The 25368-nt window shown below is 40.7% G+C and overlaps 1 long non-coding RNA gene across 8 annotated transcripts in view; it reads right to left on the bottom strand.

Moving 5' to 3' along the window:
* Nucleotides 1-25368, bottom strand: part of LOC145512531 (uncharacterized) — a 1082988-nt gene that overhangs the window by 334851 nt on the left and 722769 nt on the right. Inside the window, exon 2 of one of the 8 annotated variants that reach the window (XR_014058649.1) lies at nucleotides 16635-16725. The exons of the other annotated variants lie outside the window; for them this stretch is intronic. This is a non-coding gene — a long non-coding RNA (uncharacterized LOC145512531). The remainder of the gene's footprint in view (nucleotides 1-16634; nucleotides 16726-25368) is intronic. 8 annotated transcript variants of the gene reach the window in all.

The raw sequence follows: 25368 nt of genomic DNA, 5'->3' as shown, positions 1-25368 counted from the left end.
TAAGCCACTCAATCTATGGTATTTTGTTATAGTAGTCAAAACACATATGTCTTCTGATAGGCATTGTAGAGGATAAAGCGTGTAATTTAGGATTCCTAGCTTGCAATGCAGGAGACCTGGGTTTGATCCCTGAGTCAGGAAGTTCCCCTGAAGATAGAAATGGCAACCCACTCCAGTATTCTTGCCTGGGAAATCCTATGGACAGAGGAGCCTGGTGGGTTACAGTCCATGGGGTCGCAAGAGTCGGACGAGACTTAGCGACTAAACCACCATCACAGTCCTCTAATATGGGTAGTAAGATTAAATAGAAAGAAACAATAATAGGAAAGAAAAGAAATTAGCTATCACATCAATAGGGTAGCATCTCACAGTGATTTAAACAAGTCTCAGCAAGTAATGTGGTATTTAATAAATATTACTGATTATTACTACATTTAATAGATAAGAAAACTGAGGCTTGACTGAACTAAGTAATATACCCAAAATCAGTGTGAGCAAAGGGGCAGAGTCAGTATTGAAACCTGTATTTATCTGACTTCAGACCTATTTTTTAATTATACCTTATTGTACTAATTGGACCTATTTGTCAGCTCTTATGAGAAAAGACCTATTTTTTTAAAACTTAATTAAATCTTTCAGGACTAAAGACAACATTACAGGGACAGAAAATATATCAGAGATTGCCAGGAATTGGGGTGGAGGGTGACTATAAAAGGGGTTCCAGAGAGATTGGGGGTAACCAAAATGTTCTATATGTTGATTGTGGTTTCACTGGTCAAAACTAATAGAACTATATAAAAAGAATGAATTTTATTCCAAGTAACTTACACATCAATAAACCTGACATTAAGCAAACAAAGAAAAACTAACCAACAAAATCGCCAAAGTCTATGGATAAACACCTTGCTCTGGGTGCAGAGGCACTTTTCTCTTGCTAACTCTTGACCATTTATTCCTGCTAAAAAAGTTTGTGGAGAATTTCAGGGAAGAGTCCTAGGTCAGTGCCCACAAAGTCAAATAAAATCTAGTCTGTTTCTACTGTAGCTTCTGTTTGACAAACCAAGAAAGGTGGGCCAGCGTTAAGTAAGAACTTTCCTTTCGTCGAAAGGGAAGGGGAAAGCCCATCTGAGATGCATTGCAATGTTATCCAGAGAGCCCTTCCTGTTGAACAGACCTCAAGTGTTCAGACAGGACTGCAGAGGAGAGAGACCGCCTCAGAAGCGAGAGGCTCTCCCCGCCTCAGGAGCCGTGGCACACCTGAGCTGTCCTCTTCTGAGCCCTCGTCGGCCTAGTCCCTGCAAATCACACACCGAAAAGCATATGCATCTTGCAGGAGGAAGAAAACCTCTCTAAACTTCAGTTTGAATATCCCACAGAACAGGCTGGCAGCTTAGATTCTCCCATGATTGCTGTGACAGAGGCAGAAAGACAATGCGGGGAGTGATTTAATCAAGGCAGTCAGAGCTCTCACCATTCACAGTGTGTCTCAGGACTTTTTGGTCTTCCTCCTTGAGGGCTGGATTTCTTTGCATTGCTGGGTTGAAGAGTCTTAGCCATTCTTTAAATCAGTAGTAGAAGCCAGCAGTTTAAGATATTAACGAGGTTAAAAGGTATTGCGTGTCTCCCTGTACGAGAACTGTGGCTTCCCTTGTGGCTCAGATGGTAAAGCGTCATCCTGCAATGCGGTAGACTGGGGTTTGATCCCTGGGTCAGGAAGATCCCCTGGAGACGGAAATGGCAACCTACTCCAGTATTCTTGCCTGGAAAATCCCATGGATGGAGGAGCCTGGTAGGCTATACTACATGAGATCCCAAAGAGTTGGACATGACTGAGCAACTTCACTTTCTGTACCAGAACACTTGCACGACTATGGGGCCTTCACTAATTTCTTGCACTTTCCTAAGGGAATTAGTTAAAATTACCAGTGTGGAAAGTATTTGATTTAGATTAATCCCACTTTTCCAAGCAAGACAGACTCATTACTCTGACTGGCTGACTTAGCCCTGCTGCCCTTCTTGCTTGAGGAAGGAGGAAAAAGTTTCTGGTTCATAGCTCTTGATGGATAAGTGGAATGGGTCATTTTCATCCTTTCATGACACCCATGAAAAGCATAGAACCAGCTGGAGAGACAAGTCAATGCAATGAATGGCAAACCCACATTTCATAATCTTTGGCAAGACCAGAAATACTAAAAAGGAATATGCAAACACCATGTCCTCTGTACATTAACTCTTTCAGGACTCTGGGTCATGACTGGTAATATTTTAGGTCCAATTAAAACCAGCTGGGGGAAAAAAAGCATCATTAATGATTTCAAGAGGCTTTATTTTTTTACAAAGGGGAAAAAGACTACAACCACAAAACTTTTAATTCATTCTAAATAAGACTTTTCTAGGCTTTATGAACTGTCTCTAAACTGGAAGCCAGATGGATGTCTTTTTCAGAGCAAGCAAATTACCAGAGATAAGACCTAAAATGGTAGTTCTCAAAGTCGATGGTGCAATCCAATCTCCTGCCAACTTGTTAACATGTAGATTCTGATTTAGTAGATTGAGATTCGGCATATCTAACAAACTCCTAGGTGATGCTGTTGATCTACAGAAACTACAAGAAATCTAACTAAAACACTATTTGCAAACTGAAGGGCCTGAGCCATGCAAATTGTTCAAGTTATTCACTGAAACACAGACATTCACTATTAACTTGCATTCTCATTTTTGTTAAAATCTGGTATTAAATTTCTTTTTCTTTCGCTTATCTGATCCTCTATGGACAGCTACAGGCTGCCTGATACAGCAGGAAGAACCCAAAATAATATTGGCCAGTTACTGGCTCCTGACTTACTTTGAGATACATTTTTTATTTCCTTGTCATGAGGATAAATTCACAGTAAATTCACCTTTCTAAATGCATATGAACATTTGTGAAATCATCACACCTTTTCCATCCCAAATCAGAATTGCTTCTCTCCAAATCTTCCAAATCTTTGAAATTTTTGCCTCTGAAGAAACTTGTTTTTTAAGAAAGTACTATAAAAATAATGTGGTCATCCTGCCTGAATCCCTTAGAACACTGTTATATGTGGCCTGAACACGGATGACTCAGATTTTATAAAGACATTGACATAGATGATTTGAAAAAACAAACAAACAAAAATCCATTAATTAACTAGTTCTATAAATCTTTTGCTTATTTGGAAAGCGACAGGCTATGAGAACAGACAACTCTTAAAATATTTTTTTTAATTGTATAAAATCATTAACAGGTACTATTTCCAGACATAATTACATATTTTAAAACCGAGGAGAAGAGGTGGTGTTTCTGAAATCTTGAGCAACAACTGGACCCATTTTCAGTGGTTTAGACACACGTAATTAGCAGCTTAATTTCCTCTGTGGCTAAGTTAGCCTTAAGATTTCCTTTAATAACAAGCACAATTTTACAGCCAGAAGCAAGGTTCTAGCACCAGCTTCAGCTCAGCATTGCCCTCTGCCGGTCCTCGAGCAATTCATGTTGCCCTGCTCCGTGCAAAGGCATCAAATTGCAAATAGCAATTGGGCTGCACAAAAATTAATTGCGAGAAAAATGGAGAAATATAATTCATTTAAAACTGTTTAAAGAGACTTTTATTTTTAGCTGAACAACAACAAAAAAGCATGAAAAATTATATTACTAACTGCCTTTTCTCCAGTCTCCCAGACAATACTCATTATCATAGTAGCTTTGAAGCAGGTTTCCCTTTCACACTACTTAGCACAATTATGTCGACTACCTCCACGCAAAGGATGGCCAAAACAACTGTTGCTCAAAAGAGCAGTTTTTACTCATTAAGTAACCAAGTGAAACATGGGCCATTTTCTGCCTGGTAAGCCCAATTTTGACCTTATATCCCAATCTCTTTATGCAATCATTTTGTAAAAGGGGGAGGGGAGTGGTGCAGATAAGGTTTCTTCTCTGTGCATAGGGCCAGTCACATTGTGTTAACACTGAGCATGACTGACCACCACGAGTTGGAGATGTGTCTTGAAGATTCCTGCTAGTGAGCTGACAAACATCAAAGCTGCTCTGTTCAGAGTCTATGCTCCTCGCCTTCACTTTTCATCAGAACTGAAAGATTTGACAATTATATCAGTCTTCCTAATCAAATTCCAAAAGGGCTATATGCCATGTGCGGAAATGCTATTGCTATGTTATGTAAAGTTTTCTTATTCTGTCTGAAATAGGAATCAGAAGCTTTTGCTAGGATTTGGAGACAACAAATGAATATTCCTATCAGAAATGCAGGTAAATGAGAAGTACAAGAAGCACTAGTGTCCCAAAGCATTGATGCTATATGAGGCTGTCTCGTTTTTTTTTTTTTTAAGGTTTTTTTTTTTTTTGACATGGACCATTTTATAAAAGTCTTTATTGAATTTGTTACAATATTGTTTCTGTTTCATGTGTTTTGGCCACAAGGCACGTGGGATCTTAGCTCTCCAACCAGGGAGCAAACCTGCACTCCCTGCACTGGAAGGGAAATCCCAAGGCCGTATCCTTTTATGTGCCCCACCAGCTGCCTCAGATAGAACTTGCTGGGCTGAGAGTCTGTGGATAAAGAATCCTTGTCAGTAAAACCTATTATTTACCAGAATTTATAAAATTTGGACTTAGTTTAAGACTGGAGCTTATATGTCAGCTCTGGTACTTTAGTAGGAGCTATATGGTTTGACCTCAAATGTCTTCCATTTCCTAAGTCTTGATTTGCTTATATATATATATATATATAAGTGATGTGATAATATGACTCATGTAACATGGCTGTTAAATTAGATAAATTGTGAAAATATGAGTCAAGTACTCTAAATATTCATGAATTTGGAACTGAAGCTACAAAATTGTTGGGAGAGAGATGGTGTATTAGAAATGCACGGAAGAGACTGATATATCTGAGAACAGCTAAAAATCTGGGCTTTCTGAGGTCCAGGTCAGGATTTGAATCCTAGCCCTACTACTCACAGCTACTTTGGAAAAGTTACCTTATCTCCATTAAACCTCAGTGGCCTCATCTGTAACAGATGGATCATGGTAATTCCATCTCATGGTGTTACTGTGAACTGTACAAGGGAAGTCACCATTAGGGGGCTATATTTATAGTAAGTGTTTCTACAAGTAGTAGATGTTTGTATGAAACTTGGCTGATTAGGGGACCTTTCTTAAAATTCCAGAGATAACATTTTGATTGGCTTTATGACCTTGCATGTTGCAGAGCTAAATGTTGTAACTACATTGCTCTGTTTTACCTTGTAATAAGGTTAACTATGGACTGGAATGGGTGAATTTAATTCACATGAGCATTATATCTACTACTGTGGGCAGGAATCCCTTAGAAGAAATGGAGTAGCCATCATGGTCAACAAAAGAGTCTGAAATGCAGTACTTGGATGCAATTTCAAAAATGACAGAATGATCTCTGTTCATTTCCAAGGCAAACCATTCAATATCACAGTAATCCAAGTCTATGCCCCAACCAGTAACGCTGAAGAAGCTGAAGTTGAACGGTTTTATGAAGACCTACACGACCTTTTAGAACTAACACCCAAAAAAGAAGTCCTTTTCATTATAGGAGACTGGAATGCAAAAGTAGGAAGTCAAGAAACACCTAGAGTAACAGGCAAATTTGGCCTTGGGGTACAGAATGAAGCAGGGCAAAGGCTAATAGAGTTGTGCCAAGAGAACGCACTGGTCATAGCAAACACCCTCTTCCAACAACACAAGAAAAGACTCTACACATGGACATAACAAGATAGTCGACACCAATATCAGATTGATTGTATTCTTCGCAGCCAAAGATGGAGAAGCTCTATACAGTCAGCAAAAACAAGACCTGGAGCTGACTGTGGCTCAGATCATGAACTCCGTATTGCCAAATTCAGACTTAAATTGAAGAAAGTAGGGAAAACCACTAGACCATTCAGGTATGACCTAAATGAAATCCCTTATGATTATACAGTGGAAGTGACAAACAGATTTAAGGGACTAGATCTGATAGAGTGCCTGATGAACTATGGATGGAGGTTTGTGACATTGTACGGGAGACAGGGATCAAGACCATTCCCATGGAAAAGAAATGCAAAAAAGTAAAATGGTTTTCTGAGGAGGCCTTAAAAATAACTGGGAAAAGAAGAGAAACAAAAAGGAAAGGAGAAAAGGAAAGATATACCCATCTGGATGCAGAGTTCCAAAGAATAGCAAGGAGAGATAAGAAAGCCTTCCTCAGGGATCAATGCAAAGAAATAGAGGAAAACAACAGAATGGGAAAGACTACAGATCTCTTTCAAGAAAATTAGAGATACCAAGGGAACATTTCATGCAAAGATGGGCTCGATAAAGGAAAGAAATGGTAGGGACCTAACAGAAGCAGAAGATATTAAGAAGAGGTGGCAAGAATACACAGAAGAACTGTACAAAAAAGATCTTCATGACCCAGATAATCACAATGGTGTGATCACTCACCTAGAGCCAGACATCCTGGAATGTGAAGTCAAGTGGGCCTTAGAAAGCATCACTATGAACAAAGCTAGTGGAGGTGATGGAATTCCAGTTGAGCTATTTCAAATCCTCAAAAATGATGCTGTGAAAGTGCTGCACTCGATATGCCAGCAAATCTGGAAAACTCAGCAGTGGCCACAGGACTGGAAAATGTCAGTTTTCATTCCAATCCCAAAGAAAGGCAATGCCAAAGAACGCTCAAACTACCGCACAATTGCACTCATCTCACACGCTAGTAAAGTAATGCTCAAAATTATCCAAGCCAGGCTTCAGCAATATGTGAACCATGAACTTCCAGATGTTCAAGCTGGTTTTAGAAAAGGCAGAAGAACCAGAGATCAAATTGCCAACATCCTCTGGATCATCGAAAAAGCAAGAGAGTTCCAGAAAAACATCTACTTCTGCTTTATTGAATATGCCAAAGCCTTTGACTGTCTGGATCACAATAAACTGTGGAAACTTCTGAAAGAGATGGGAATACCAGACCACCTGACCTGTCTCTTGAGAAACCTGTAGGCAGGTCAGGAAGCAACAGTTACAACTGGACATGGAACAACAGACTGGTACCAAATAGGAAAAGGAGTACATCAAGGCTGTATATTGTCACCCTTCTTATTTAACTTATATGCAGAGTACATAATGAGAAACCCTGGGCTGGAAGAAACACAAGTTGGAATCAAGATTGCCGGGAGAAATATCAATAACCTCAGATATGCAGATGACACCACCCTCATGGCAGAAAGTGAAGAAGAACTAAAGAGCCTCCTGATAAAAGTGACAGAGGAGAGTGAAAAAGTTGGCTTAAAGCTCAACATTCAGAAAACTAAGATCATGGCATCTGGTCCCATCACTTCATGGTAAATAGATGGGGAAACAGTGGAAACAGTGGCTGACTTTTGGGGGGGGGCTCCAAAATCACTGCTGATGGTGAGTGCAGCCATGAAATTAAAAGACGCTTACTCCTTGGAAGGAAAGTAATGACCAACCTAGACAGCATATTTAAAAGCAGGGACATTACTTTGTCAACATAGGTCCGTCTAGTCAAGGCTATGGTTTTTCCAGTGGTCATGTATGGATGTGAGAGTTGGATGGTGAAGAAAGCTGAGCGCCAAAGAATTGATGCTTTTAAACTGTGGTGCTGGAGAAGACTCTTGAGAGTCCCTTGGACTGCAAGAAGATCCAACCAGTCCATCCTAAAGGAGATCAGTCCTGGGTATTCATTGGAAGGACTGATGTTGAAGCTGAAACTCCAATACTTTGGGCACCTCATGCGAAGAGTTGACTATTTGGAAAAGACCCTAATGCTGGGAAGGATTGGGGGCAGGAGGAGAAGGGGACGACAGAGGATGAGATGGTTGGATGGCATCACCGACTCGATGGATATGGGTGTGGGTAAGCTCCGGGAGTTTGTGATGGACAGGGAGGCCTGGCGTGCTGCGATTCATGGGGTCGCAAAGAGTCGGACACGATTGAGCGACTGAACTGAACTGAACTGATATTTTATCTAAGGAGTTAAAAATGACAAACAGGATAAAGAGTTGTGTAGGGAAAAAGTCTAATCTGTAATCATGAAAATCAGCCAGTGTCTGTCTGCAGAGTTGTTAGAAAGAATCTTTACAGGTGGTTCACAGATTTCATTGGATGCACAACAATGACCTTGACTACTATCACTTCATGTTTTTCTCCTCTTTTAAAAGGCAATGACCCAACTAATTTACAGCTCTGATTCTAGGACACCTGAGAAGGAAGAACATCACAGCGTCTTCTGTCTGGCATCTGGTACCAATGCTACTTAAGGAATCGTTCAGAAACCTCCTGGGTGGAGAAGGGGCTGCCTGCTTTCCCACAATGTCTCCTTCTCATGAGCATATTCCCAGAAGAAAAACAAAAAAAGGGAGAGAGAAGGGGAGATAGATGTATAGAGTGGTGAAGTTTTAGAAGGCCAATAAATGATGTTTTTCTTCCCGGCCTAAATTTGGAAACAATTAAGAAACAGATAGGAGATAGACAGCTAGAGATGAAAATATTAGCATTGTGAATGGTAACAGCTGGATTGGAGTAAGTGGTATCGGGTCAGTGTCCATGTGGCTTCCTGGCACTTCAGCTCTGAATTAGACAAATATGCTCACTAGCCAAGGGCAGAGCTGGGCCACTGTGGAGCCCTGAATGCATGGGTGAGAGCAAGTGGGGGCATGTGAGCTCTGCACAGAGGCAAGTACAGTAAGAGAGAAGGGAAAAGGCTGGAGTAAACCTTTCCCTGCAGCTTCCACACCTCTCACCACTCAGAGGGGCCCCATCCTTCTGCTGGGAGCACTGAATAAAGGGTGATGAAGACATCTCAGCTTTACCCTTAGGTTAGGAATTAATACTTTTCATGCCAGGCTTCCTTTCAGTGGTCCAGTGAAGGAACTTGGATCCTCTCCCTAAGATTATTGTTTAAATATACAAAATAAAATGCATAGACTTGCTAGGGAAATCAATTATATTAAAATGCAGTTATCAAAATATTTTTTACAATTGGAGATATAATGATATGTGTTTCTTTATTAACATGTTAATGATAAGATCCAGCACAGGGCTAATAATTACTGTATTTCAAAGTAGAATGAGTGTCAGTGACAGTTTGAGATATCTGCAACCACTGACATGAGGCATGAAAATACCTCTGATTTCTTTTGGAGATGGAAATAAATGCTAAATACCTCTCTGGTTTGTCTCTAATGGAGTGCTAAGTCTATTCAGTTGTGTGCAATGCTTTGCAACTCTATTGGCTGCAGTCTTCCAGGCTCCTCTGTTTATGGGATTTTCCAGGCAAGAAGACTGGAATGGGTTGCCATGCTCTTCTCCAGGGGATCTTCCTAACCCAGAGACTGATCTTGTGTCCCTTATATCTGTCTCCTGCATTGTCAAGGAGTGCCATTTGGGAAGCCCCCATAATGGAAGGAAATGCCAATTTTGGTTAGAAATTAGTGAAAATAAACATGGAATTCTTCATTCTTTTTTCTCATCCAAGTTCATGGACACTCAGTTAGTAACATTTGAAGAATCACTTGAGCTCAGTATTTCTCAAACTTGGGAGTAGATCAGATTTGCCTAGAGGGGTTGTGAAAGGAGAAATTGCTAGACCCATGCCCTAAGCTTCTGAATCAGTAGATCTGGGTTGGTACCTGAACATTTACATTTCTTCTGAGTCCCAGACGATGGTGATGCAGCTGATCCAGAAACCTCACTTTGAGAATATTGCTCTAGATGAAGGTCCTCCATGTAGAAACCCTTAGAATGGGGAATGTTGCCCCCTGAAACTATCAAACCCTAGCATCTCAGGGACTCCTATATGGTTTTCAGAGACAGTAGATAAAATACAAATGGATATCAGCACCATTACTGCTACACACTTTCTACTTTGAGAGCCAGCTCAAATCTCACCTCTCGCCCAGAGCATCTCTAATAACCCCAGGTCAAAGGGACCCTACTCTTCTCGAAACCCCTCTAAATCTGTAACTTTTGTTCTGTACCAAGGCCTTGGGAATGTATAGTATTACCTGACCCATCTTCCTTTAGTTTACCCCACTAGTTTATTCCTCTTTCCTTAACTAGATTTAATGTTCTCTGGAGAATTAGTCTCTATATTAACACTAACACTCTCCATGTTTTCCTGTGCACAGACAGTTTGGGATGTATTTGTTGATTACACTGTCTTGTGAACCTGCAGTTGGGTTCAACCAGTCAATCAAACTGTGGGTTAATTTTCACTGATACAAAAAGTATAGCTAAATCTTGTTGAGATATTTAGGTTGCTAATGACAAAAAGACAGAATGCCTGATGAACTGTGGATGGAGGTTCGTGACATTGTACAGGAGACAGGAATCCAGACCATCTCCAAGAACAAGAAATGCAAAAAAGTAAAATGGCTGTCTGAGGAAGCCTTACAAATAGCTGTGAAAAGATGGGAAGCAAAAAGCAAAGGAGAAAAGGAAAAATATACCCATTTGAATGCAGAGTTCGAAAGAATAGCAAGGAGAGATAAGAAAGCCTTTCTCAGGGATCAATGCAAAGAAATAGAGGAAAACAACAGAATGGGAAAGACTAGAGATCTCTTCAAGAAAATTGGAGATACCAAGGGAACATTTCATGCAAAGATGGGCTCAATAAAGGAAAGAAATGGTAGGGACCTAACAGAAGCAGAAGATATTAAGAAGAGGTGGCAAGAATACACAGAAGAACTGTGCAAAAAAGTTCTTCACAACCCAGACAACCACGATGGTGTGATCACTCACCTAGGACCAGATATCCTGGAATGTGAAGTCAAGTGGGCCTTAGGAAGCATCACTACAAACAAAGCTAGTGGAGGTGATGGAATTCCAGTTGAGCTATTTCAAATCCTCAAAGATGATGCAGTGAAAGTGCTGCACTCAATATGCCAGCAAATATGGAAAACGCAGCAGTGGCCACAGGACTAGAAAATGTCAGTTTTCATTCCAATCCCAAAGAAAGGCAATGCCAAAGAATGCTCAAACTACCGCACGATTGCACTCATCTCACACGCTAGTAAAGTAATGCTCAAAATTCTCCAAGCCAGGCTTCAGCAATACGTGAACCGTGAACTTCCAGATGTTCAAGCTGGTTTTAGAAAAGGCAGAGGAACCAGAGATCAAATTGCCAATATCTGCTGGATCATCGAAAAAGCAAGAGCGTTCCAGAAAAACATCTACTTCTGCTTTATTGACTATGCCAAAGCCTTTGTGTGGATCACAATAAACTGTGGAAACTTCTGAAAGAGATGGGAATACCAGACCACCTGACCTGCCTCTTGAGAAACCTGTAGGCAGGTCAGGAAGCAACAGTTACAACTGGACATGGAACAACAGACTGGTTCCAAATAGGAAAAGGAGTATACCAAGGCTGTATATTGTCACCCTGCTTATTTAACTTATATGCAGAGTACATCAAGAGAAACGCTGGGCTAGATGAAGCACAAGCTGGAATTAAGATTGCTGAGAGAAATATCAATAACCTCAGATATGCAGATGACACCACCCTTATGCCACAAAGTGAAGAAGAACTCAAGAGCCTCTTGATGAAAGTGAAAGAGGAGAGTGAAAAAGTTGGCTTAAAGTTCAACGTTCAGAAAACTAAGATCATGGCATCTGGTCCCATCAATTCATGGCAGATAGATGGGGAAACAGTGGAAACAGTGGCTGACTTTATTTGTCTGAGCTCCAAAATCACTGCAGATGATGCTTGCAGCCGTGAAATTAAAAGACACTTACTCCTTGGAAGGAAAGTAATGACCAACCTAGACAGCATATTAGAAAGCAGAGACATTACTTTGCCAACAAAGGTCCATCTATTCAAGGCTATAGTTTTTCCAGTGGTCATGTATGGATGTGAGAGTTGGACTATAAAGAAAGCTGAGCACCGAAGAATTGCTGCTTTTGAAGTGTGGTGTTGGAGAAGACTCTTGAGAGTCCCTTGGACTGCAAGGAGATCCAACCTGTCCATCCTAAAGGAGATCAGTCCTGGGTGTTCATTGGAAGGACTGATGCTGGAGCTGAAACTCCAATACTCTGGCCACCTGATGCGAAGAGCTGACTCATTGGAAAAGACCCTGATGCTGGGAAAGATTGAGGGCAGGAGGAGGAGAGGACAACAGGATGAGATGGCTGGATGACATCACCGACTCGATGGACATGGGTTTGGGTGAACTCAGGGTGTTGGTGATGGACAGGGATGCCTGGCGTGCTGCAGTTCATGGGGTCACAAAGCGTCAGACATGACTGAGCGACTGAACTGAACTGAACTGAATGACAAAAAAAAGTAATCCATACTGACAAATTTAAAATGGAACTTAATGGTCAAATGTATATATGTCTTCTGGTACAACTTGATGCTAAGATTCTTGGTGCCATCAGGCCTGTTTCCCCAAGGTTTACCTCTATGTATTTTGCCCTTCTTTGTACATTTGATAGGCTGGAATCCCAATACAGAAAGAGAAATGGCCATATGAGTATTCTAAAACTCACATCTCAAATCCATGCCATTCAAAGAAAGAATGGCACCTCTTCTTGTAGCTCTCCCTAAAGTATGTGGAAACTCCTCTTCCAGAAACCCCTAGCAAAAGCCTCTTCACACCTCATTTTTCCACAGTGTGTCACATCCTCACAAGTAAAAATATCATCCATCATCAAAGGGATCTTTTTGCAATTAAACTCCTCTACTTTGCCTTGAAGGGGAAGGAAGCAATGCCCAAATCAAGTCACCCTGCTGTTACCAATGAGAAGGGGGGATAAATGGAATTTGGGAAATAAAAAACAGCAAACATCCTCTATAATTGCTTTCTAGTTTCTATTTTTATCTTATATTTTAAGCTAGAAAACAATTCATGAACTAAAAGAGCTAGAAGGTCCCAGAGGAAAGTACTTGGATTGAATTCATCACTTCAGACAGATATGAACCTAAACTATAAAAAACCTGTAAAACTGAAAGCGAGAAGACCTAGGACTGAGTGTACCTTTACCTACAGGTAGCTATAAGACTCTGCACACAGGAATGCATCACTCTGTACCAGTCTGTCTTTAAAATGAGGAAGTGACAATGGGGGATGTCTAAGGTTTAGTTTATGTTAAGGCAACTATAAGTCTAATCTATGTTTGTGTGTGTGTGTGTGTGTGTTTGCGTGTGATGTGTGGTGTGGTGTGTGTGTTTGAGTGTCTGTGTGTGTGGCAGGGGCGGTCGGGCACCCTCTTGATTTACCCTACTGCTGGAATTTACACTACTTTCTCTTATTCTGTCTTCTATGATGAGCCATTGGTGCTTAGCCCAGACATATGCTTCAGAAGTTTGTCCCTGATGTTCTCAGTTTCCTGAGTTGCATCTTATCTTAACATTTGGAGATGTGCCCTTTCACTCCTTATTGGTCTACTCTGACTTTTTTTATTATACACTTTTCCCCCTCTAGGTTCTGAGGTGATTCTGAAAAATATCCCCATTGAAGTATAAAGAATTAGCCACCAATGGAAATGCCAACTTTCTCAAGGTATAAGAAAATAACTCTAAAGACTGGCTTCTTAATGTGATAAAATGCAGAGAAGGCAGGTTCTGAAGACGAAAAACCCACCTTTGAATACTAGCTCCACTACTGACTGTGTGACCCTGGGTGAGTGACACAGCCTTTCTGAGCCTCAGTTTCTTCATCGCATGTGAAAGGATGGTGACTTCATGCAGGGTTCTGTAAGTAGTGTATGTGATAGGTCATGCATGGTGTTTGACTCATAGAAATGGACTAGTCATTTTAGTTCCCTTCTCTGAAAAGGATAATGGTAAAAATGCAGGTATCATTCAGCAGTTAGAGCTGGCACTTTCTGGGATGGTAGGTATGGTTAGCTCCCTTGGAATCCTTCCAAGCAAATTACTTAATATATGTATACATTGAACTAATCCTACAGCCACTATCTAACTTTTATTGTGTCTAGAATCCTACCCTTTTCTTCTCGTACACATGAAGAATGAGCAAAATTTCCTTAAAAAACTATTCTTTTTTCTATTTGCAAGTACTATATCAGTAACTCAAACTGATCTAGCTCAAGTATTTTTTAAGCCTATCTTAAACTGTCATGAAGCCTGAGGCTGATGGGAGGTGGCATTATGATTTTAGTTCAGGAATTCAGCCAACTTTCACACTCATGTGAATAATAACCTCTGCTATAGGCTTATTCACATGGTCTCATCTGTCTTTTTCCATCTAGTACCTTCACCGCTCATTGTTGAACTCTGCCATTTTCTAGTACGTTTAAGGAAGAAGGACATTTCCCTCACTCATCATCATCAACTTGAAAGTGTAATATTAGCAGCTCCTCCAAAGGAAGAAACAAAGGTTTGTCATCTCCTCAATGGCCACTAGGAAAGATATTTATTAGACTGACCACAGTGGAATCCCTCTTATTTTTTTCCTTTCAGTTTGGTCTACTTTTGAGTACAGTCTTGGGGTCCCCCTATGTCTCCTTGACTTGTTAATAAGAATGTCATATAAAATGAAATCAGAATCAAAACTCTAGCTGAAGTTCAGGTTGACTACAACTACTGCTTTCCCCTTATCACTCTTATCACCCCTTATCATCATCCTGGCATGTCACTCCACCACAGAAGAAAATGAAGCTGGTCTGGACAATCTGATTTTCACAAAGCTGTTGTGGTTGCAACTCAGGATCCTGTTTTCTCAAAGAAGATTGCAACTGATAGTTTGATTATTTCTTCAAGTACCTTTGCACATCTCAAAGTAAAATACAGAACTTGGAGTCACAAAGGATAATCTTTTTATCTTTATTAAATTTTGGTGGCTCTTTTTTAGTTGATGGCCTTCACAGTTTTTTCTCTGTACTCTACAAATTATTATAAAAAGGTGGAAAAATCATTGATACTCAAGGCTGTATATTTTCACCCTGCTTATTTAACTTATATGCAGAGTACATCATTGAGAAATGCTGGACTGGAGGAAGCACAAACTGGAATCAAGATTGCTGGGAGAAATATCAGTAACCTCAGATATGCAGATGATACCACCCTTATGGCAGAAAGTGAAGAAGAACTAAAGAGCCTCTTGATGAAAGTGAAAGAGAAGAGTGAAAATGTTGGCTTAAAGCTCAACATTCAGAAAACTAAGATCATGGCATCTGGTCCCATCACTTCTTGGGAAATAGATGGGGAAACAGTGGAAACAGTGGCTGACTTTATTTTTGGGGACTCCAAAATCACTGCAGCTGGCGATTGCAGCCATGAAATTAAAAGACGCTTATTCCTTGGAAGGAAAGTTATGACCAACCTAGACAGCATACTAAAAAGCAGAGACATTACTTTCTCAACAAAGGTCTGTCTAGTCAAGGCTATGGTTTTTCCAGTACTCATGTATGGATGTAAGAGTTGGATTATAAAGAAAGCTGAGCACAGAAGAATTGATGCTTTTGAATTGTGGTGTTGGAGAAGACACTTGAGAGTCCCTTGGACGGCAAGGAGATCCAACCAGTCCATCCTACAGGAAATCAGTCCCGGGTGTTCATTGGAAGGACTGATGTTGAAGCAGAAACTCCAATAATTTGGCCACCTCATGCGAAGAGCTGACTCATTGGAAATGACCCTGATGCTGGGAAAGATTGAGGGAAGGAGGAGAAGGGGTTGACAGAGGATGAGATGGTTGGATGGCATCACCGACTCAATGGACATGGGTTTGGGTAGACTCCGGGAGTTGGTGATGGACGGAAGGAGTTGGACATGACTGAGTGACTGAACTGGAACTCTCTGTCTAGAATGCATAAATATTAAAGAGTTAAAAGCTATGTCAGTTCTACCTTTTCAGTGTTTTCAAAGTGTTCTCCTTGTCTTTTTCTAATTTTAATGCCTTAATTTAGGCCTTAACCATCCATCTTTCACCTCTATGTTGTATAGTTGATGATCTTTTCCCCACAAAATTTCCCTCAATCCAGTCTATTTTTCACACTTCAGACAAAAAAAGCTAAACTAAATTAAAAAATAAAATTCCCAAACCAAAAATCAAAACCCAACAAGAACACCAAGAAGTAAATCTAGTAATATCATGACCATGTTGAAAGGTTTCCGTTACCCCTCAAAGGGCTTGTCGTGTAAGGTGCAAACTTCTTGACATAGCAGAGGTACCCTTCAGTATCTAATATTCTAATTCTATGACCTGCTCTTTGATCATCCTTCATCAGCACTTCAACCTACACACTTGAGTCAGGCCAATTTTTTCCTGTTCACAAAGATATGACAGTACTACAGATATTCACTGAGTTTCTTCAAAATATGGGGGAAGGGGTTGTTCTGTTTACTTCTGTTGCTTCAAAACCTTTCCAATATCTGGGGAATAACAGATATCATGATTACTGATCAGAGGATGAATAACCCAAGTTAGATAACTAATGTTACCATGCTCAACTCAATGGATATATTCATTCAGTTGTTTAAGGCATATTCAACTAGAATGTTCTCTGTTATAGACTGGTTTTCTATCTCCCATATCTCTGTGTGATTATTTGATTCTTTTTAACTTGGTAGGACTGAGAGATGGTAGAGAAGGAAGGAAAATATAGTTACCTGGGATGAGCAGAAAGGTATAAAATATATTTCACTGGCTCCACAGTTTCAATCTGGGTCCATGGGAGGACTCAGGAGTCACCATTTTGGTCTACGGAAAGTAACATTTAATGAAGAAAAATCTATGTAAGTGAATTAGAATAGGATTTAAAAGGTTTCATTCACTGTTTAAAAATTTTTTTATTGGAGTATAGTTGATTTAAAATGTTGTGCTACTTTCAGATATACAGCAAAATAAACTAGTCATGCATATATATATATATGTATGTATATCCACTCTTTTTTAGATTCTTTTCCCATAGAGAAATGCAAATCAAAACTACAATGAGGTATCACTTCACATGGGTCAGAATGGCCATCATCAAAAAAATCTACACACAGTAAAGACTTCATTCTTTCTGTCCACCAGTTTAGAAGAGGCCGGACAGATCTCCTCTAGTTGCAAGAGTCTGAGTAAGTCTAGTTTTGCCACTGTCTGGCTAAGCTCATTCTAGGGGCAGTTTGGTATTCCTTGCTCAGGATCATGACACAAGTTGACACTGAGAATTCTTACCACTGGACAACCCTGGCTTCTACAAACACAGAAATTAGTAGAGCAGAAGCATGTCAAAGTTGGTATTAAAGCAGGTCAGCTCCTTTATCTAATGAGTGGGTGACCTTATTTTATATGATCTTATTTATCCTTCCAGATTCTAACTTGGTTCTGCTTTGGATAGGATAAAGGCAAAGGTTGCTGTGAAGATGATAAAAATGGAATCCTCTTTTGGGTTTGAACAAGAGAGCTCTAGAGAATGCCACGGGCCTAGAACCAGGCCGGCTCTTCATTGAATCTCATCATCTTTCATCTCACAGAGGCCCAGTGAGGAGAGATCTTTGCTTTTCTTTTTCGTTTATGCATGAACAGATAACTTAGCTGTAAGGGTGTTGGGAAGAAACTCACATTAGGGCTGTGAACCCAAAAGGCTGGCTTTGGGCTTCTTTGTCTAGAATTTTGCCTCTTGTTCTGTTCTTAGAGGCAGCACATAATTGCTTTTTATTCTCTGTGTGACCCACTGGGTGCACTTGAAGACTTTTGTTCCACTACCCTCAGCCCTTCCTGACTACCTAATTAAACCTCTTTGGACTTCCCTCATGGGTCTCAGTCCAACCCTTTAGTCACTGCAGTTTGTACTTTCCTGGATCCTCTCCAAATATCTCTCAAAGATGGCTCGTAAAACAAGGGCTTCCCCTAAGAGTCACAGGCAGCCTGACAGCTCAGCAAGAGAAAGAAGAGTACAGAGAAGAGCAAACAAAGGCACACAGGCTGCCTCTGAGGCTCCAGCCTCCTATGAACATCTGACCTCTCATGGCACTCCCTTGGTGTGGCTTGGCTATTAGGCTGACTGGGATTCTGTCCAGAGCTCTCTCCAGGTAAAGAAGCAAGCCGTGCTTCAGGCTGAGGAGGTGCCATTAAGTCATTTTCATAGTGCCTTTCAGATCAGCTTTGAACTATAAATAAACCAAGTGTCCAGGAGTAGCCACAGTGCCTACTGTAAGGTTATTTGCATCCTTTCTCTCTCTGAATCCCCCTTATGCCAACTATCCCTTTTAGAAACCCCACAAGGTTGGCAGGTCCACCACTCCTTCTGCCAATATCAGTGCATTAGCACTTAGCTTAAGTGAACACATATGCCAGGCGGGCTCTCAGCTTCCCCCTCCCCTCTTTCCTAATGGAAATACTTCAGATAAAGAATGACACTGTTAATATATTGCGTATACTTATTCTATTGATCTTATTTTAGACTACTGGCCCTTGAAGATGGTAACTACATTACCTAAGATGCTGCAGAGTGACCAGCACAGGCATATAATGATAATGGCAACACAGATAATGATGATAAAATAATAATAATAACCGTAGTAGTGGTAGTGACAATAATAACAACAACTTCATATTTACTGAGTGCCTCCCACTGTTGATCAGGCATCAGGACTGTGCATTTTGTGTTACACACTGTATGTGCTGTTTCTAATCTTCACAATAATGCCAAGAGTTTTTATCTTTAACTGGAAAAATAGAAGCTTAGGGCAGTGAAATTCTTCATCCAAAGGCCCATGCTGGGCAAGGAGGACAGTTTGTCTGACTCCAATATCATGTGGCCTCTCTCCTCTTCACAAGTTATCTCTATGTCTAACTTCATGTGACAAGGAAGTCCAGCAGGGTTTAATTTTTAAATCCATTAAAAAATGTTAAAGTAGTCTCACTTCTCTTCACTTTCATTGGAAAGCCACAGAGACAATACATTTCAAAACCTGAGATGGCATGCTATAAGCTAAGGCCACCTTTCAGAAGTCTAAGGTGGTTTCTTCCACAATCATGGCAGCTAGAAATAGAACTTTTAATATTCTCTCAGCTCCATTGTCAAAAGTATTTACTCTCCATTACCTCTTTTCTTGTAAATTATAGAGGTGTCATTGATAACATAAAGAAGGGAGCATTCCAAAGTTTATATGAGTTTAAAATTCCATTTTGTTCTCTTTCACAACTCTTTGTTCACTGTGGAAAGAACTGAATTACTTTCTTAGTTTGTTTCTTTAACTTCATGGATCTAATGGGTGTGTGTGTGTGTGTGTGTGTGTGTGTGTGTGTGTGTTGAAGCCAAAAGAGAAGAAAAAACTTGAAAACATTTAGACAATCTGTGTGAACTTGAAAAAAATAATCATATACATTTTTACAAAAGGCAGGATAAACTTGAATATGACAAGAGTAGACTATGAATCTAGTTATGTATTCAAGATTTCCTAATCAGTCCACTGTCCATGGGGCTATTTTGCATTTTGTCACTTTGGTTCACCAGTGAAAGGTTAGACTTTCTAATGTCCAAGTCTTGATAAGATGTTTACCCCTTGGAAGGAAGGTTATGACCAACCTAGATAGCATATTTAAAAGCAGAGACATTACTTTGCCGACAAAGGTCCATCTAGTCAAGGCTATGGTTTTTCCAGTGGTCATGTATGGATGTGAGAGCTGGACAGTGAAGAAAGCTGAGCACAGAAGAATTGATGCTTTTGAACTGTGGTGTTGGAGAAGACTCTTGAGAGTCCCTTGGACTGCAAGGAGATCCAACCAGTCCATCCTAAAGGAGATCAGTCCTGGGTGTTCATTGGAAGGACTGATGTTGAAGCAGAAACTCCAATACTTTGGCCACCTCATGAGAAGAGTTGACTCATTGGAAAAGACCCTAATGCTGGAAGGATTGGATCCAGGAGGAGAAGGGGACGACAGAGGATGAGATGGTTGGATGGCATCACCGACTCGATGTACATGGGTTTGGGTAAACTCTGGGAGTTGGTGATGGACAGGGAGGCCTGGTGTGCTGCGATTCATGGGGTCACAAAGAGTCGGACACGACTGAGAGACTGAACTGAACTGATAAGATGCCCCATTTCCAATGATGGTAGGGAACCTAATCAGTATATCTATAGAGAAAATATTGGCAGGAAGAGGAGATTCTCTCAATGTTGCCTTATAAAAATAAGACTGTCATTTGCAGAGATGTGGATGTACCTAGAACCTGTCATACAGAGTGAAACAAGTCAGAAAGAGAAAAACAAACACTGTATATTAACGCATATATGTGGAATCTAGATAAAGTGTACAGATGAACCTATTTGCAAAGCAGAAATAGAGACACATACATAGAGAACAAATGTATGAACACCGACAGGGGAAGAGGGGATTGCAATAAACTGGGAGATTGGGATTGACATGTGTACACTACTATGTGTAAAATAGATAACTAATGAGAATCTGTTGAGGGACAAGCGGTACAATCATTTTGTAGGACATATATTAAGTTAATCTTAAAAATATATTCCAATATACATTAGGTACAGACAAATCCTGTTTGACTCCATGTATGCAAGGTATCTATTACAGAATAATCAAATTCATAGAGGCAGAAAGTACACCAGTAGATGCCAGGGGCTGGGCGGTGGTAGGGAGGGGTGAAGTAGGGAAGGAGAATGGGAAGTTAGTATTTAACAAGGACTGAGTTTCAGCTTAGGAAGGTGAAAAATTCAGGAGATGGATAATGGTAAAAGGTGTACAACAATGTGAATGTACTTAGTGCCACTGAACTATACTGTTAAATATGGTTAACATAGTATGTTTTATATCATGTGACTTTTACCATAATAAAAAAAAAAAACATTGAAAAAAGACTATTGACCATATCACTCATTTGATTTTGTATTTAGAAAGATCAGTGTTTAATATCCAACTCTGGTTCAGAAAGGGAGGAACTAAGAGTTATACATTTTCATGAACTGCTTACACATGAATCCTTCTAAGTTCTTGATATATATTTCTTTCTACTGAATCTTGACAACAACTCTATAAATAGTTACATCATCATCCCTATTTTATACATAATAAACCTCAGACAAAGAAGAATTAAATCACTCATTCAAAACTACATCATTTGAGGAAAGGTCATGCTGGCATTTGAAGCCAGGGAATTGGGTTCTGAAGCCTCTACTTGTAACACTGGTCTATGCTGCAAGGATCCATGGAGTGCAGAGAGTGAGCTCAGGCTACCAGAGAGGTCTCGGGTCTAGGGAGTGCAGGTACCAAGCTAGGTTCAGTATTCTTCCTTGTGTGGCAGGAAGGTGTCTGATCACAGAACACTCTCAGTACACAGCTCTAGACCCTCAGCTCTCTGAAAATCCCATCAACATCTTCCATGGGATCATTTGCCTGGCCTACTGGGCAGAGTCTTTCTAACCCAGCTAGGAATACAGGATGATGGGGTCCGCAGTTTTCTCAAACCTTCTCCTTACTATAGATATTAGTGGGATTCAAGATCACCCTAGCCTGATAGAGAGGAAACTGAACCTTGAGCATGCAGATACTGGTGCCAGATCTCCCAGGAATACTGAGAAGTTCTTGGAAAAACTGGCCACACTCAATGCCCTTCTCCCTGTATGTAATCACATTAGAACATTGACAAATAGTGGTGGCAGGCAGTGCTCTTTAAATCTGAGGTGACACAATCTTACCATATGATGCCACGCCCACGCTCCCACTGAAAGTTACCTGTTCCTTATTCTTAGACACTAGTGTTAACTGTTTTCTAAATAGAATTCCTTTATTTATTTATTTTTGTTTACTAATCAGTAAGGAAGCTTCTGCAGAGAAGGCAATGGCAACCCACTCCAGTACTCTTGCCTGGAAAATCCCATGGATGGAGGAGTCTGGTGGGCTGCAGTCCATGGAGTCGCGAAGAGTTGGACACGACTGAGTGACTTCACTTTCACTTTTCACTTTCGTGCATTGGAGAAGGAAATGGAAACCCATTCCAGTGTTCTTGCTTGGAGAATCCCAGGGATGGTGGAGCCTGGTGGGCTGCCGTCTATGGGGTCGCACAGAGTTGGACACGACTAACGCGACTTAGCAGCAGCAGCAGTAGCAAGGAAGCTTCTGACGGCCTTCAGCATATGTTAGCCTCTTACAACAATCTTCTTAACATCCTCTGTGAAGTTTTTTGTACTTTTTTTCTTTAAAACAGCTCCCTACCAGGATTGGACCTATCTGACTTTTAAATGAGGAAGACTCAGCCACAGCATAGTCATACCAAATTAGGTTGCAATGAGAACCTGCAAAGAAATGACAAGAGGGTCTAACCAGGTCTGTGGTGTGGCCTTGATAGCCATGGATGAAAAGGGCCAGAGAAGCACAGACTATCATCTATAATTTAGGAGCATTATTTTATTATGATCACCTCTGCTTTCCTAGGTTTGTCTCACATCCTCCTTGGCATTTTAAATAAAAAGATGTTTTCCTCCAATTCTTCTTCTGTTTTGCACCAAGTCACGTTATGTCTCGTCACATCAAGTCATGTTTGATGTGACATGACATGGGGTGCCATGTAATTCAACCCAATCAATAGAGGCATTGGAAACAGCCCTGGTAGATCTTTGATGCAAAGCTGGGGTCTAGTGCTGCCGACTGCTTTCTGACAGTTCTTTTGGTAACCAACTAGGACAGGGGCAGGAATAGTCTCATAAAATGTGACAGTGTTCTATTTGTTGTTTTCATTTCCCCTGCTCCTGATTATCTAGTTGGGGAAGCTATGGAGAAGGTGTTTTTCAATTGGACATTCTCTAACTAGATAGCTATATTTTCTTCTAGGACAGATTTGTGGGGCCCAGTGAAAATGAAAATGCACAAGCATTTGTTCAAAATTATTAAGAACTGAAAGTTCAAGACAGTGACATCAGCACATTTAATCAAGCCTGAAGCCCTTCTAAGCACTGGACCCGTGTGACACGGGGTACATGCCTCATATACACAGAAGGCTCTTGGTCTGGGATCATAGTCAGGGGTCTTCTTGTCTTTAGAAAGTATATCCTTCACGATGGTGCACATTTCCGATGATGGCCTTTCACGCCAGACATGAGAGGGAGAAGAGGAATGTCATTATAGTTGCATTCAGGGATATTTCAATTGGTGCTGATTGCTACTTCTCCTTAAATCACAGCAATTTGCTGCGCAGATTCTGTAGTGGTGGGAACGGCCTCCGCTGCTATTTCCTGCCTCTGTCTGCCTCCCTCTCCTTCTTGCAATAGTTCCTTTATTCCTTTTCTTCTGTTTTGGTTTGGTTCATAATGCTTTGGGCAAAGACTCCTTCCTTTACATTTTTACACTGGAGTCTTTATTCTCAATGAAATCCACCTTGGTTCATTTTGTTTCATTGTTCCTCTGCAAAACGGCAGCAGCATATTGCACAATTAATTGGTGCAATTTACGGACTCAAAAGAATTGACTCCTTTGAGCTTGAAGTTGTGCATGTGTGTTTATATTTACATCTACATTCAAACACATTTTGCAAATTGAAAATGAACTAGAACAGATTCATTTGGTATATTGTCACATGGTTTTGAAGTTTGTTGAAATCTCTAAAAGTGCAGCATGCATAAAACAGGAGAGAAAAAAATAAGAGAGGAAATGGGGAAAAAAAGGTCTTTAAAAGTAAATATTTCCTTCTTCAAACATGTTGGCATAATAGATTGAAAGCTCTGTTTTAAAACAAGTGACGGGAAACTATTTTAAAGACCTCAAAAACTCAGTCCATGAATGAGGTGTTGGGTCTTCTTACAGTGGTCAACATTTTAATGCCAGCTGGCACCAGAGGCCCTGCTCTGAGGCATCTTTGATGCATGAACCCTGCCTTTGGAGATATAAAAAAAATTACCCAATTAAGATGTAATGGCCCTCCAGCCTAACCAGGCTGTGAATGAGAAGAGGCATATTTACAGTCATGATGCACCATAAATTTTATCCAGTTGTAACAAATCAGCAGGGCTTCATTAGCCAGCACTGTCCTGGGTGGAGAACCACATGGGCACAGGCACATAAGGTGGCAGGACATGTGCCCAGACTGGCTCAAGCTGCCAGGGGCATTTAGGAAGATGTTCCCTGGACATGGGACCAGGGGGACAGGTAGTGGTATGTAATGGTGCTGCAGGGCTTACCCAAGATGGTTATTGTCTATCCCCAAAGAGATCTCACTTATCAAAAGCTGAGTATTCTTTCTCCTCCACCCAAAAGCATTATGTAGGCAGCATAGGTATTTTTATGTATTTTCTAGTAAAATTAACACATACTAAAATTTAAAGGTTTTGAGTGGTTCTAAGCTAACTTGGCTCTAATCACCTTTTAATTTTACCATGCTTCCCTAGAAAATTTTATTGTTTTCTCAACATGAACACTTTATATTTAGGAGGCCTGAAGGACTATGTCTGCCCCCTAAGAAGCATCTGTGGTTCCTCTGAGGGTCATGGATGATGTGAGAAGGTGGTCTAATTATTCCTCAGAATTTCTTTTCTCATTCTTCTCTCTCTCTTTTGCTTTAAAGAGATCAGGGAAAAGGTCAGTAAAAGAATTGCAAGACTGTGAAAAGGAGACTTTCAGTCTTTTGTTTTGAGAGAGCACAGCAGCACAGTTTAGTGTGAATACAGTCATTCAGTAATCCAGGTTGCATCAGCACCTTTCCTTTACTGTTAAGATGATACAGAGGAGGCCTCACTCAGCCACACAGACAAAGACAACAGCATCTGAAAGGGGAAAAGAGAAGCGAACTTTGGCCAGGTAAGTGTGCCCCATGGAGTAAGAGAGAGAGTGCATGTGCAAGAGAGAGCAAGCACAAGTGTGTGTGCATTGAATGTGTCCAGGAAGGGGAAGAACAATGTGGGAGAAGAGAAAAGGGCACACAAGCAGCAGAAATGACTGCTCAAACACACTCTGAAAGGGTTTTAACTTGTCTGTGAGACCGCTGATGCTTTACCAATTTGCGCTGTAAAATTAAAGATTTTCTAAACTTCTGTTGTTCAGTACAGTAACTACATTTAGCACCTGTGGCTGCTGGGCCCTTGAAATGTGGCTAGTCCTCATGGAGCATTGCCCTTCAGGGTAAAATACATATGAGATTTCAAAAACTTAGGATGATAAAGAGAATGTAAACCACCACATTAATGTTTACATTGGAGGTAGGAAAGGAAGTGTTTGCTTGCTCAGTTATATCCATCTCTTTGTGGCTCCATGGACTGTAGCCTGCTAGGCTCCTCTGTCCATGGACTTCTCCAGGCAAGAGTACTAGAATGGGTTGCCATTTCCTTCTCTGGGGCATCTTCCCAACCCAGGAATCGAACCCAGATGCCCTGCATTGCAGGCAGATTCTCTACCATCTGAGTC

This window comes from Giraffa tippelskirchi, chromosome 1 (genome assembly GCF_054371585.1).
Source record: "Giraffa tippelskirchi isolate mGirTip1 chromosome 1, T2T-mGirTip1v1.2.pri, whole genome shotgun sequence".
Lineage (NCBI taxonomy): Eukaryota > Metazoa > Chordata > Mammalia > Artiodactyla > Giraffidae > Giraffa > Giraffa tippelskirchi.
The sequence above is the reverse complement of the archived record's forward strand: the minus strand, read 5'-3'. Positions and strand labels throughout refer to the sequence as shown.